This window comes from Petaurus breviceps, unplaced genomic scaffold (assembly GCF_028583685.1).
Source record: "Petaurus breviceps papuanus isolate PSGF00001 unplaced genomic scaffold, PetGlider_PUasm1.0 490, whole genome shotgun sequence".
NCBI classification, from domain to species: Eukaryota; Metazoa; Chordata; class Mammalia; order Diprotodontia; family Petauridae; genus Petaurus; species Petaurus breviceps.
The window spans coordinates 6443364-6456595 of NW_027186352.1; positions in this window are offsets into that span (position 1 = coordinate 6443364).

Here is a 13232-nt window from a genome sequence, read left to right on the forward strand (position 1 = left end):
GATGGTGCTGGGGACTTCTAGTTTTGTATCCATCATCCCACCTGCCCCTATTCTACTCAGATAGGACTATTTGGGTGGGATGGGCTCCAGATTCCCTTTGCTGGTGGGTGCCATCACTGGAATTCCAGACCCCTCAGACTGGGTAAAGATAGCACCCTGGACAAGAATAAAGAAGATGTATGTGGAGGTGGGGTTGGGAAATGGGAGAGGCAGGATAAAGAAAGAGAGCCCCAGAATTCTGGGTTCTACTCAGCTGGCTATTATATGTGGTACATCTGAAACCAGAGCACCTAAGATTGGTCCTGGACTTTCTCTTAGGCCTGTCTCCTCTCTCTCCCATTACTTGTTAGACAGAGATGATAGAGAGAAAGGTGATAGTGAGAGATGTATAGATGACACATAGGCAGGCAGCTGGATCATAGAGATAGATGGAATGATGAACTGATAGGTGCTAGACAGGTGATAGGTGACTGAGAGATGGATGAAAGATCGATGGAGATGGATAGATGTACAGATGATGACGACCAACAGATAGCCAGACCTCTCAATGGCTGATAGAGGACACACGGATTACATGGTAGATGAGGAGACACAGGCACACACAGACACATAGATGGAGGGGCTGCTATGGGCCAGATATTATATGGAGGCTTAGCAATCAAACAAAATAAGGAGCCTGCATTTGAATGGAGTCTGTCTCCAAATAGAACATGCAACACACTCATGTGTAATATATACATATATACTGCACACTGTGCTGCATGTAATGAGTGCACAGACAACTCAACCCATATCAACACACACTTACATGTATGCACAGACCCTCTCCACACATAATATATCATAGACAAATATATATGCCATATATATGCACATAAAACTCTACATCCCCATGCAATATACTCATGCAATACATCCATACACACACACTCACATACACATGCACACAGATGTACCACGGTATATGCACATATGATAGAATTCACACACATCCCTTTACATACATGTACACAATGTACACATACACACATATTTATGCATACAATAAACTCACACATACATCGACACTCACATAATGCACACACATTTCCATATTCATGTATACATACGAATCCTCATATATACTCATGCATGCATTCACATATAAACATACATTCATATATATACACATACACACTCATATACACATAGACTTGCATAATACACAAGCTTTCATATGCACACATACACACATGCATGTATAAGCATAATATGCTCACACAACACACATATGTGCATGTGTGTATATATGTATATTATATATAATGCACACATTGACACATTCTCCCATATGCATATACTCATGTATATATTAACATACACGACCTCTCTTACACTCACATACATTACATATATACATTCCATACACAGTCACACCTACACACACGTTCACATACTTACACATAACAAATCAATGATATTGACCTTCCCTCCCAGGCTGCAGAATTGGTAGAGATGCTGAGTAAGGGGGTGGGGGTTGTAGACATTGGCGGGATCATTGCCTAAGTTGGGAGGGGTAAGGGACTCATACCATCATTCTATTCAGTAATGCAGTGCATGCTATAAGTGCCAAATAAATATTTGTTGAAAAGAATGGGGTGCATCTGAAGGCAGACTAAATCATGATTTAGTCATCCCTAAATCACCCATTTAGAAGGAATTAGGTGGAACAGTGAATAGAATTCTTGGTCTGGAGCTAGGAAGACCTGAGTTCCAATCTGGCCTTAGATACAGGTAAGGTTGACCTTACCTGGGACTTTGGCATAACTTCTCTCTGCCTCAGTTTCTTTAACTGCAAAATGAGGATCATGATCATATCATCCTCCCAGGGTTTTTGGGAGGATCAAATAAGGATGGCTCTGTAAATCACTTAGCACAGCGCTTGGCACAATGTCAGCACTTAATAAATGCTTTCTCTCTTTCCTGCCTTTCCAGTTGGCAGTCTAATGTGGATACAGAGAGCAATAACAGAAAGCCTTTTCTCTTGCTTTTCTGGACCATGCTCTCTTGGACTGGCATTCATGGCAGTGGTAGCACTCATAGTGGGGGTGGGGGTAGTCCTGCAGCCCACATCCAGTACTGAATTCACATTTCACGTATTTGAATCTGCATTGTAATGAACTGAATGCATACACTGACACAATTAAAATGATTTTACTATAATTTCTCCCTGTACAAATGCACTGCAAATACAAATAATTATTAGCAGTTATTATTTTACTTTGAAATAAAAATGTCATTCTACTAGGTGCATTTTCTTGGCCTTGGGAATCAGAAAAATGCCCTACATGGATGGGCATCGCTTGCTCCTCCAAAACATTCTACAATTTCATTCCCAGGAGTGTTTCATTTATGGCAAATTCACTTCAGTCTGTAGATGGGCTCTCACTTGTTGACATTTATGGTGGTTGTGGTGAGACCAATCAGACCTAGAAACCAGGACTCCTGGAAGCAGGAAATTCGATTTCTACTTGTGGCTTGGTTTTTGGCCAATAGTGTGGTCCCAGCAAGAGACTCCACTTGGTCATGGCATAGAACTCCATCATTCAGTTCCATTTAATTCCATTTAATCCAACAAACATTATGTGCTTACTCTGTTCAAGGAACAGGGGAAACAATGACAAAAGGATATGGCTGTGTCTTCAAAGAACTTACATTCTATTATTATGGGATATCGTTAACACAGGAGAAAATATAAGATGATTCGAGGAAGAAAAGAATATTAATGACTCACAGGATTAGAAAAGGCTTCCCTTAGTGGAGACTGTCTTTTCAATGTTTCATTTTCTTATCTGTAAAATGTAGATAATTATACATATAATTTTAAATGAATACTAATAGTATTTCTTGATCATCACAGTCTCTACTATTTAAAACATGAAGTAGGTTCTCTTCTTTCCATACAATATCAACTCTGGATTCCATACAATATCAGTAAAACTCTGGATTCTATACAATATCAGTTGAACGGACTGAAGAGGTGGTATGCAGAAACTGCTTTGAGATACTAGAGCGAAAAAAATGAAATGCAAGATTTAAAACTTTATGTCTTTATTGTTAAAGAATTTGTGACTATTTTGACACAGAAATGAAATAATCATATAAAGTGCTTTTCAAAACCTGATATGCCATATAAAGGTTATTTCTTATTATTTTTATAATGATTTTTATTCATGCTCATTGGAGTTCAGTTAGAGATGGTTCTAGAAAAGTTGCTACCCTAATGCATTCTTTTATGTTTAATGTTTGGCAAACTGTTGGACAGGTGGAAAAATAATTGATTTTTTAAATTTGTAAACAGGTGGTAAGAATTACAACCAAATAAAATCATTCCAAAGGAATATGACACAAGTGAATAAACACTAAATTGGAAAAAAATGGAAACTATCTGTAAAGATAACTATAATTAACTGCTCTCACTGTCAAAGAAAATGAGAGGAACACACTTGAAGCCTAACATAATAGTCTTGGATATGCTCTGTAGGAGTGTTAAAATAGCACTAAAGAGACAAAAAATCCTAAAATGGGTAAAAATAACCTGTGTGCACCAAACATGCATAGAGATATGTGCTAAAGGCTATAGAGGACTGAGTAGGGAATCAAGATGATATACTTGCAAGGCACACCGCAGGGAAAGGAAAGTGCCAATACCAAAAGCATAGGAAAAAAAAATAACAAACAACTCAGAACTTGTTAGTGTATGCATTCATTAAAAAAAAATTCCCAAGCCAACAACTGAGAAATCATCAATGACTACTGATCTTTTTTGTCCACTCTTCCACCTGTATGCCATCTTTATGTTGGTCATCTCTACACACAAGTTGAGGGCACCCTTAATGAAAATATTTTTAAGGATCAAGAAGGCTTTCAGAAGAAAACCCAATGGGAAAGTTATCTTGTAGATTCTCTCTCAGACCAGGGACCTCGCACATACATCATTATGTCTTTCAAGATATTAAGAAGAAGAGCCCTGATCAGTGATCTGCTCATAAACTTCAGTCTAAGCTTACAACAAGGAAGAATGTGGAGCAAAGGTGATGGAAGCGATCCAGTGCAGGGTCCAAGTTGAATAGAGTTTCTCTGTGGTTGGTGAAACCTTCAGATGTTCTTCTTTCTGGATGATGTTGTACTGAGGACATTAAGTCTGAGAATAACCTGGAGCTGCCTGGAAGAGATCTGTAATGACTCAAGAGTCTGACCTAATCATTCACATAGGAAAGACCAAGTGGATAAGGAATGTCAGTTGTCTAGATAATGCCATGTAGAGCTTGTCAATAATTCAGTATATTTGGGAGAAAGATAAACATCAAGTTTAACCAAGGGTAAAGATGAGAAAGAGAGAAGTCTGAATTGTTTTTGGGAAATGGCAAAGGCTACAAGGTCTCAAGTTTCCCATGGAAACAAAAGTTCATTTTTTTTCATAGCAACCTTCCCCATAATTGGAGACCGTCAAGAGACTTAATTTTAAGTGATTTAATTTTCCCTTATCCTATAGTGGAGATTCATCAATGTATAGATTGGACTAAATGGTTGTGAAAACTGCCTTTACTTTGAATTTCTGTGATTCTGGAATATGGGTGAATTTTTGGTAGAGATGTGGAAAACAGCATTCATAAGAAGACATGAAATGAATGTCACACAGAGGAAAATGGAGAGCTACATGGTAGGTGGTAGTAGATGGAAATGTATAGTCAGTGAGAAAATTTGAAAGACAGGAGCAAAATGTGCTATGAAGAAAATGTATTATTTGCCCTCCTTAGCCTTGTCTCTCAGTCCCACAATTCACAAACACACATGAATTACTTAGTTCCCCTAAAGGTAACTCACTACAGCTCCCCTGAAAGTTTTGGGGATAACCTTAGAGGATTAAAAATATTTTCTAATACTGTTTTTTTCAAACTCTCCTGTGGTGAGTTCCCTATTGATTATCAGTTGATCAGTCAGAATTCTTTGGATTTTAATAAGGGGTTTTCAAATGATATGGTATAGTAAGAACAGTTGGTACACAGAAAAATGCCCCAGAAGTCTGGGACATACTCTCCATAAATACACAGAAATTCAGTGGGGAGGATGAGTTCAAACTGAGAGAGCACACCTGACTAAAGAATGAATTCCTGGTGACTGGAAGTAGCCACCCATAGCAAATGTAGTGTGATGAGTTGGAAGAATGATATAAACATGGGTCTGTGTGTTTCACAAAAGATCTTCCCAGTAGCAAATAAGCACAGTTTTAGGAGTGATCTGAGGAGGTGAATCTTTCGTCCCTTCATAGTCTTTGTGCAGTTCCACATAGGGGCAGCTCTATGGAGATCCGAGGCTTGGTGCCCTTCTTGTATCTTGGCATTGTCTTTCCTCAGTGTATCCACTTTGTCCTTGGCATGTCGGTATCTCATCTGTTGCCATTCAATGGCTACCACTATTGATGCTGATGAAAAGTCTGCATTTTTTGCCTTTCATGGTTTATAAGTTTGTCTGGTGTTCAAGGGAGGGATGGCAATTTGTTCTGCATTCTCAAAGAGGACCATGACATCAGGAAGGTGATGCCGTGACCTGCAAGTGAATTGGATTTGAGTGAGGGAGGGCTGTGCAATATCACCAGCCTCATTCTCTCCTCAGGAGGCCTCTGGGTCCAGTGGCCAGATGTGTATCAGGACAACTAGAAATGGCCCAGGCTGCAGCGGGGAACATTGGCCTTTTCAAGTTGAGATCTTTAACAGGTCTCACTTTGACTGAGTACTCAAGGGAGGCAAGTAGAGAGATGATAAAATTAGTCCTCCCCCTACCCTCAGGTACAGGTACAACAGTCCGCCTTCTCAAAGAACTCCAGGGCTTCTCAGACTTCCTTCTAGAATCCCTTTTCTGATATACCTCACACCCAGGAGTTTCTCCAATTCTTTTAACCAATCCTAATACATTACCTGTGTAGGCTCAGCTAACTTCATCCCATGACACAATGACTTGAAATGATTCAAGACCTAGTTTATACTTTTGGTTGATTGAGTCTGTGATTTAATCAAAGAGAATTCTCTAGAAGCCTTAGAAAGAGGGTGGGGGGAGGGTAATACAATTTTGTTTGAGTTCTCTCAGAATCCAATTGTCATCCGTTTTACTCTCCTAGAAGCACAGAGAAAGTCTGGTATTGTCAAAGTGTTAATTGCTCTAAATGGATTCTTCCTATTAGCTCTGACCTCCGGATGCTAGTCTTTATCTTGACATACTAAACCAGAACACCCTTGGTGATAACTGGGGATTGATTATGTCTTGTCTTTGGCCACCATTCTACTTAACCTGTTGATTCAAACTCAGAATTTCTAGTCTCTATTTTTCCTGAACCTCCCTTAAGAATCTTAAACTTATCATTTCCAAATGACCTTTTGATATCAGTGAGAATGTCTCTGAGAGCTTGAGAAGTATTTTGGAAGGATCCTTACCCATCGATAAAAGGACAGCTGAGTGGCCCAGGGGATGGAGGGCTGGGTCTGAAGGCAGGAAGTCCGGAGTTCAAATCAGACCTCATAAACTTGTGATCTCTGTGACTCGGAGCAAGTCACTTGCCCCCTTTTGGTCTCAGTTTCTTCGCCTCTAAAATAGTAATAATAATAGCACCCACTTTCCAGGATTGATGTTTGTTTGTACAGCACTTAACACAGTGGCTGACACATAGTATGTGTTATATAAATGTTGGCTATTATTATGGTCATTATTATTACCTATGTTCCCAAGCAGCTGGCGTTCAGATAGTTTGCCTCGCACTTTGCCCAATTCCTCTTTCCTCCTCTAGAAGATGAGGGGTTGGATCGTTTCAAGGTCTACATCCTATGATCCTAAGAAGCAGTCACAGAAATTCTTTACACTTTGGGCTTGTGTCCAAAAGGGCTTCCAAGAATCTGTAACTGGACATACTGGGAGAATCTTCTGCAACCACTTGAGTTGTGAATATTGCTTACTCCATTGGAGACAGAATAAATAGGTGATTGTTTTGAATCTGGGAAACTTTGTTGGCCCTTTTGGGGATTGTTCCAATGAAAGTGGGACCTAGCACAGCTCCCAGGAAGGGAAGAGTTCACAGGTCTTTACTCAGCAGGCATTATACTAGGTTCTACTGATACAAAAAAGAGACAAAAAGAAAGATCTAAAGGTACACATTTTAATGGGGAGAAAAATATGTAGAAATCTAGGCACATGCAAGATATATAAAATCAATCTGAAAAGGGATGGGATTAGCTTCACATGCAGTAAAAACTCAGTAAATATTTGTGAAATAAATTAAGGCAGATCAAGACAGCATTCTTTACACTTTCTCAGAAACTTAACAGAAACCCAACATGTTTTGAATGTATATTGCTATATGTGTCTTAGGTATCTGTATGTGTTTCAGTCGATTCCCACTGCTGGATAGTGTCAACATTAACTAGAAAATCTTTAGTAGTACTCCATTTTGGAGAGAATCTACAATGTTTACTCATTCAGAAAGCTTAGATGGCATACTAGGGATCTATGATTCTCGACTGGTGCTTGTAAATCTACTGATTTCAGTCGATTAATACAGAACTTCCCTGACTAACTTGGACAGTAGACACCACTTGGACATTCCAGAACATTTTTCTTTCTTTCTTTCAATGTGTTCTGCTAAAAGTTGTAGACTATATGATGAGAGAGTAGGTACAGCTTAAGAAAAATGAAAATCTATTAGGACCCCGAAGAGTGACATTCAAATCTGAGGTCACATATTACCAGTGTGACTTTGGGCAAGTAAATGAACCTCTCTGGGTCAGTTTCCTTATTGGCAAAATGGGAGGGGGCATAGATGAAATAGCCCCTAAGGTCCCCTCAAGCTCTGAATGAGGGGGTTGGACTAGATAATCTCCAAGGACCTTTGCCAGCACTAAATCTATCATGAATGCATTATAAATCTAAGGACTATAAATCTATCATCCGTAGATCATTCCACATGAGTATCAATGAAAGCAACCATTTTTTTTTAATCTCCCCCAGCACCAAACCAGCACTCAGACAGAAAATAGTTAACAAGCCTTCACTAAGCACTTACTTTGTGTTAGGCATTGTGCTTAGTCCTGGGGATACAAAAAAAATATGAAAACCAAATGAAACAAAACAGCCCATGATCTAAAGGCACATTGATTTTCATAGAAAATATGGAGAGATCTAGGCAGATAGAAGGTGCATGAAGATAACCAGACAAGCTTCATGCACAGTAGGTCCTCAATAGATGTTTGTGACATTAATGAGGGAGATGATCAGAGGACCCACATTTGAATCCTGGATTGGTGGTTTACTCCTTGGGCCACATTTGCCAAATTGCCTCTCTGGTCCTTCGTTTTCTCATCTGGAGAATGAGAAAGCTGGGCAACATGGCCTCTGAGTTTCATTTGCAGCCCTAACTCTGGGACCCCAGGATCTTATGACTGTGTATGAGATATTACAAATAGGAGAAAATAAACACAAAAGGGGGTGGCAATCCTTGGTTCTTTAAACAATATCTGCATTTCTGCATGAAGTAACTTCTGTGAGATCTTAGGAGGGAATCATGGCGGCCTTGACAAGGATATTGGCAACACTTTTGTAGTAGCAAAAGACCAAGAGATTTTGAAAGGCGTCCATGCCAGTGTATTCTGTTGATCTACTCATTTCTTGGGATTATGTGTTAAAGGGATGTAGCTGAACATTTGGCCCTACAGTCTTCCCTCCTCCCTTAACACAGATGCTTTGCTCCAACTGGAGGGTGTTCCCCTTGAGCATTGCCCATGAATATAAGAGGACACTCTGGAGGGCTGCTATTGGTAAGCTGATCCGAGTGACCTCAATTCACTTTCCCCTTATAATTCAGGGAGGTGATTGAGGGGTGGATCCAACTCTGTGGGCCTTCCCCACTCTAGCTCATTGCCCCACAAACCACTCTAGTGGTTTTCCTAGAGCAAGGTTGATGGCCACTCCTTCATTAATGAAATTCTTGTGCTTCTCTATCATCTGGCTTTGGATTTGATTTTTCAAAAATGAAAGCCCTTCACATCCTGCGCCCTACCCACTCTTCCAGCCATCTCATGCTTGCTGATTGATTGGGTGACTCTGTGTTCATTTGAGCTGCTTAGAATCCTGGACCTTTCACCCTCTGCCTCTTTCTGGAGCACTGCTCATTGTGAATGAGCAGTGAAATGTCAGGGGCCTTGTCATACTCTGAGATTCCAACCTTGTCACTAGGGAGTGAAGGGTTCTTTTCTTAAAATAAAATAAAGTAAAATAACTAAAGGAGGAAGGGAAGGAGGAGGAACAGAGAATGTGAGTGAAGAAGTGCACTGTGGCCCCTGGGATAAGCTGGTGAAAAATCCTGTGCCCCCCAGCATTTTGGCTGAGCTGCTTCTGATGAGGCAGTCTCATTTATTTACCTTCCCAGCTCGGAGAGACACAGCATGGGGAGCAGCCAAGAGGAGGAGGATCCGAATGGAGAGCAGGGAACAGAGCTTGGCTCCAGGTCTGTTGACTTTGGCACCAGCACTCTATGAAAAATGATGCCTCAGATAGAAAGAAGCGAGTCTATCCAAGTATTTGAAGGAGAAGAGTACTCTTGGAAAAGTCCAGAAAGGCCTTTAACCCTGGTCCCCATTTGTTGGCCAGTGCCATGAGCCACACTGCTATTCTTTGGGGCTTGCTTTGGAAAACACTTGCCTAACCCAGGCAGCCATTTGTCACCAAGGGCGTAAAAGTGTCAGCTCATGGTGGATGGATGCTGCGGAGGTTCGTTATGGTCGGGTTAATCGTATGTAATGTGACCGGGTGACATCATTCCTTCACTTACCAACTGGAAAAATCAAAAGGCCAATCAGGACCATTTTAAAAAGTGAGAAATCCTCTTATTGAATTGGATAAAACATGAACACTCGCAAGAGAATCACTGGGGATGTATCTTTAAAAGACTTTTAAAAGGAATTATGGTGGGAGCATACATGGAGTATTTACTCTCCACTTATTTTCATCCTAATTTACTTACTTTGTACGTGCGTGTGTGTGTGCATATGTGTGTGAGTGTGTATGTGCATGTGCGTGCGTGTGTGTGTGTGTTATCTAACACACAGCTAATGTGCCTTCAGCAATTCATTTTGCCGACAGCATGGTAAATTGCCGTACAGCCTTGCCCCTTTATTAGTGGCAATTATTAAATCCAATTTTCGTTGTACTTACCACGCTGCCTCTGCTGCCTACGGGGCATCCCAATGGGAGGGATATGAGTTACGGCTTCTCTCCTTCAGCGCTAAGCCTCCCCCCCCACCCCAATCCATTTGGTCTATTTCCGTGCCTCTGTTTACACTGGCTGCATTTCCTCATTATAGACCCCTGTGTGGCATAGAGTAGTGGAGGGGAGGGGAGAGCATGTGGAAACCTTGAAAAATATTTTAGTAAATCAGATTTAGCCTGGCATCTCTCTTTAGGCAGGGAAATCACAGGATAAAATAAAAGCCACCCTCACAACTGGGCCTTTTGTTCTCTCCTTTTTTTCTCTAAAACATGCAAAAAATTGAGACAGGACTTTGTACATTATGGGACTAGCATATTATCCCATGGTAAGTCCATGGGTGGAATCTCATAGGGCATGTAACTGCATTATTTAATTTTTGAGCAGCAAGCTGGGGTGCAAGGTATATGAAACATATTGGAGAAAATGAAGTTAGAACCTGTTACCTGTGATGAGCCCTGGCAGACCCTCCCCTTGAGTTCCAGAAGAGGGAAATTGGAATAGTACTGCTTGCTTTCCCCTCTCAGGCTTCACAATTTTAGAGGCTGCAACATGCTTCTGAAAGTCATTTTATTTGCAAATGATCAGAGGACCGATTTCCTGACCTATTTTGGGTCCATTCCAGGAGTTCTGATTTTGGGTAAAATTTTCATGAGCACTCCCTGCTGATGGTGAATTGCAGGAACAGGCCATTTACAAAGCAGGCAACTCTAGTGGAAACAGAATCCCATTGTTTGTCAGAAGATGAAAATGCTAACATATTTCATGTGAGATTCCTGGGAAAGTGAACGCACTTCCTCATTCCTTCCACTGAATGCTTAGTGATCATGTCGGTTGCCTTGCATAGCACCTGCATGGACAGCCCTTCTGGAGCCATCTCTTGATCATGGTTTGGGAAGCACAGCCATTGCTATGTCAGGCTGATTTGACTGTGGCAGCAGCTACTCCACTGGGAAGCTTTCTCCAAGCCATCCATTCTCTGCATGGCTTTCCTATGTCCCACAGAAGGTGGCCCTTTGGTGGCACCAACCAGCTTCCATCCACCACGTTGACTGGAATGTATTTTGGATGTCACTAGGTCATGTTCCACGAGTTTATGGGCTTCTTTGTTAGAACCAGATTTCTGTTGCCATTCATGGGAGGGACACTCGCTAGCTCTGATTCAGAATCGTTTCATCCTAGCTTCAAAAACTGCAAAGAGGCATTTCCTTATTTTGGTTCACTCCTTGTCCCCTTTGAATACATTTGAATCCATCAATCAATACTGAATCATAATCAATTATGGTAGGCCTCAGATTCCTGTCCTGTTACATGAAGGGAAAATGGAATCTTCTGGAGGTCAGGAGTTCTCTTTGTTTTGCCTTTGGGTCAAGCACCCAGCACAGGAACTGGCTCCTTGGAGGACTTGCTAAATGAATGTGTCATGCCGTCTTCCATGCGGATTGACGTAAAGATGGGAGCAGAGTAGTCTCTGTTCTCAAGGAATTTCCATGCAGGGAAACAATGTGTGTCAACAAAAACCCATGGATAAAGTCAACCCACAAAAGGCAGCTTCCATTGGTCACATGAGCAGTGGGGAGGCCCACCCAAAGGTCTATGCTTGAACCAGGCGTCAAAGAAAGGGAGGACTTCTAAGAAGCAGTGATGAGGAGGGAGGTTTGGTACTGGGATGGCCTGGTGTGTGTGAGGAAGAGGAAGTAGGTCAATTCAGTCCAACAAGGATGCATTAAGCATCAGCTCTGTGGGAAGCATGGCAGATAAAAGGACCAAACAAAAGAAGGCCCTCTACTCTCAAGAAGCTACTCTTTCACCTTTCTTTTGTAGAGGACAGGAGCTGCTGCTTACATAATGGGAGTGGCCAGCTCCACTGAGGTCACCCCACCAGCAAGTAGAAGGGCAGAGATTGCCAGCAGGAGCTTGGCCTTCCAGACCTACCGCACTTTCCTCTCTAGATCTCAGTGCCTTGGTCTTGCTCTCCTTTTTGGCTCAGAGAAATGGAGAGCAGAAAGCCTTGGCCTGTACTCTGGCAGGCAGAACAAAACAGCAGAAAATAATGCCTCAGCTAGAAGAGTGAGTGGCAGGACCTGGCCTGCTTGGAGTGCCCCTGGCGGCATGGCAGAGGGAGGCTTAGATCTGAAGGCAGGAGCCCAGGGGCCAAACCCAGCTTTGTCCTGTGCTGTGTGTGACCTTGGACAAAGCACCACCTTTTTCTGATACTCAGGTTTTCCTCCATAAAAGTAGAGGAATGGCCTGGATGCTATTCCCAAGGGCTGACCTGGGAAAGACTGGGGAGTGGGTGGTGAGTGTGTCTGTGGTCTTCCTCTCCTCCCATATTTGCCTTTCTCCTAACCCCTGGTTTGTCCATGCCTTTCAATGTAGGCCTAGTGCCTGGTATGTTGTTGTAAGTTCATTGTTTCAGTTTTTTTAAACTCTTTACTATCCCATTTGGGGTTTTCTTGGCAAAGATACTGAAATGGTTTGCCATCTTCTTTCTCAGCTAATTATTACAGATGAGGAAACTGAGGCAAACAGAGTTAAGTGACTTTCTCAAAGTCACAGAGCTAGTAAATGTCTCAGGTCAAATCTGAACTCAGGAAGACAAGTCTTCCTGATTCTAGGGTAAGTAGTAAGTGCTTAATAAATGCTTGTAAACTAAATGACTGACTATGCACAGAAGATCCCACCATGGCCAGAGGTTCCCCTGTAGCTTTTCAGTCTCTGGAACAATCACTGCCTTCATTCAGAACTTATCAGTCCCATGACCCATTTCCTCAACATTCTTTACTTCTTAACAAGACAAGAGAAGGTCTGTGGGCTGTCCCTCTTTTTTCTTTTTTTTTTTAAGCAATAGGGGTTAAGTCACTTGTTCAAGGTTACACGGCCAGTTATTTCTGGGTGTGGTGCTGAGTATCTGAGCCCAGATTTGATCCCCAGGTCATCCCAG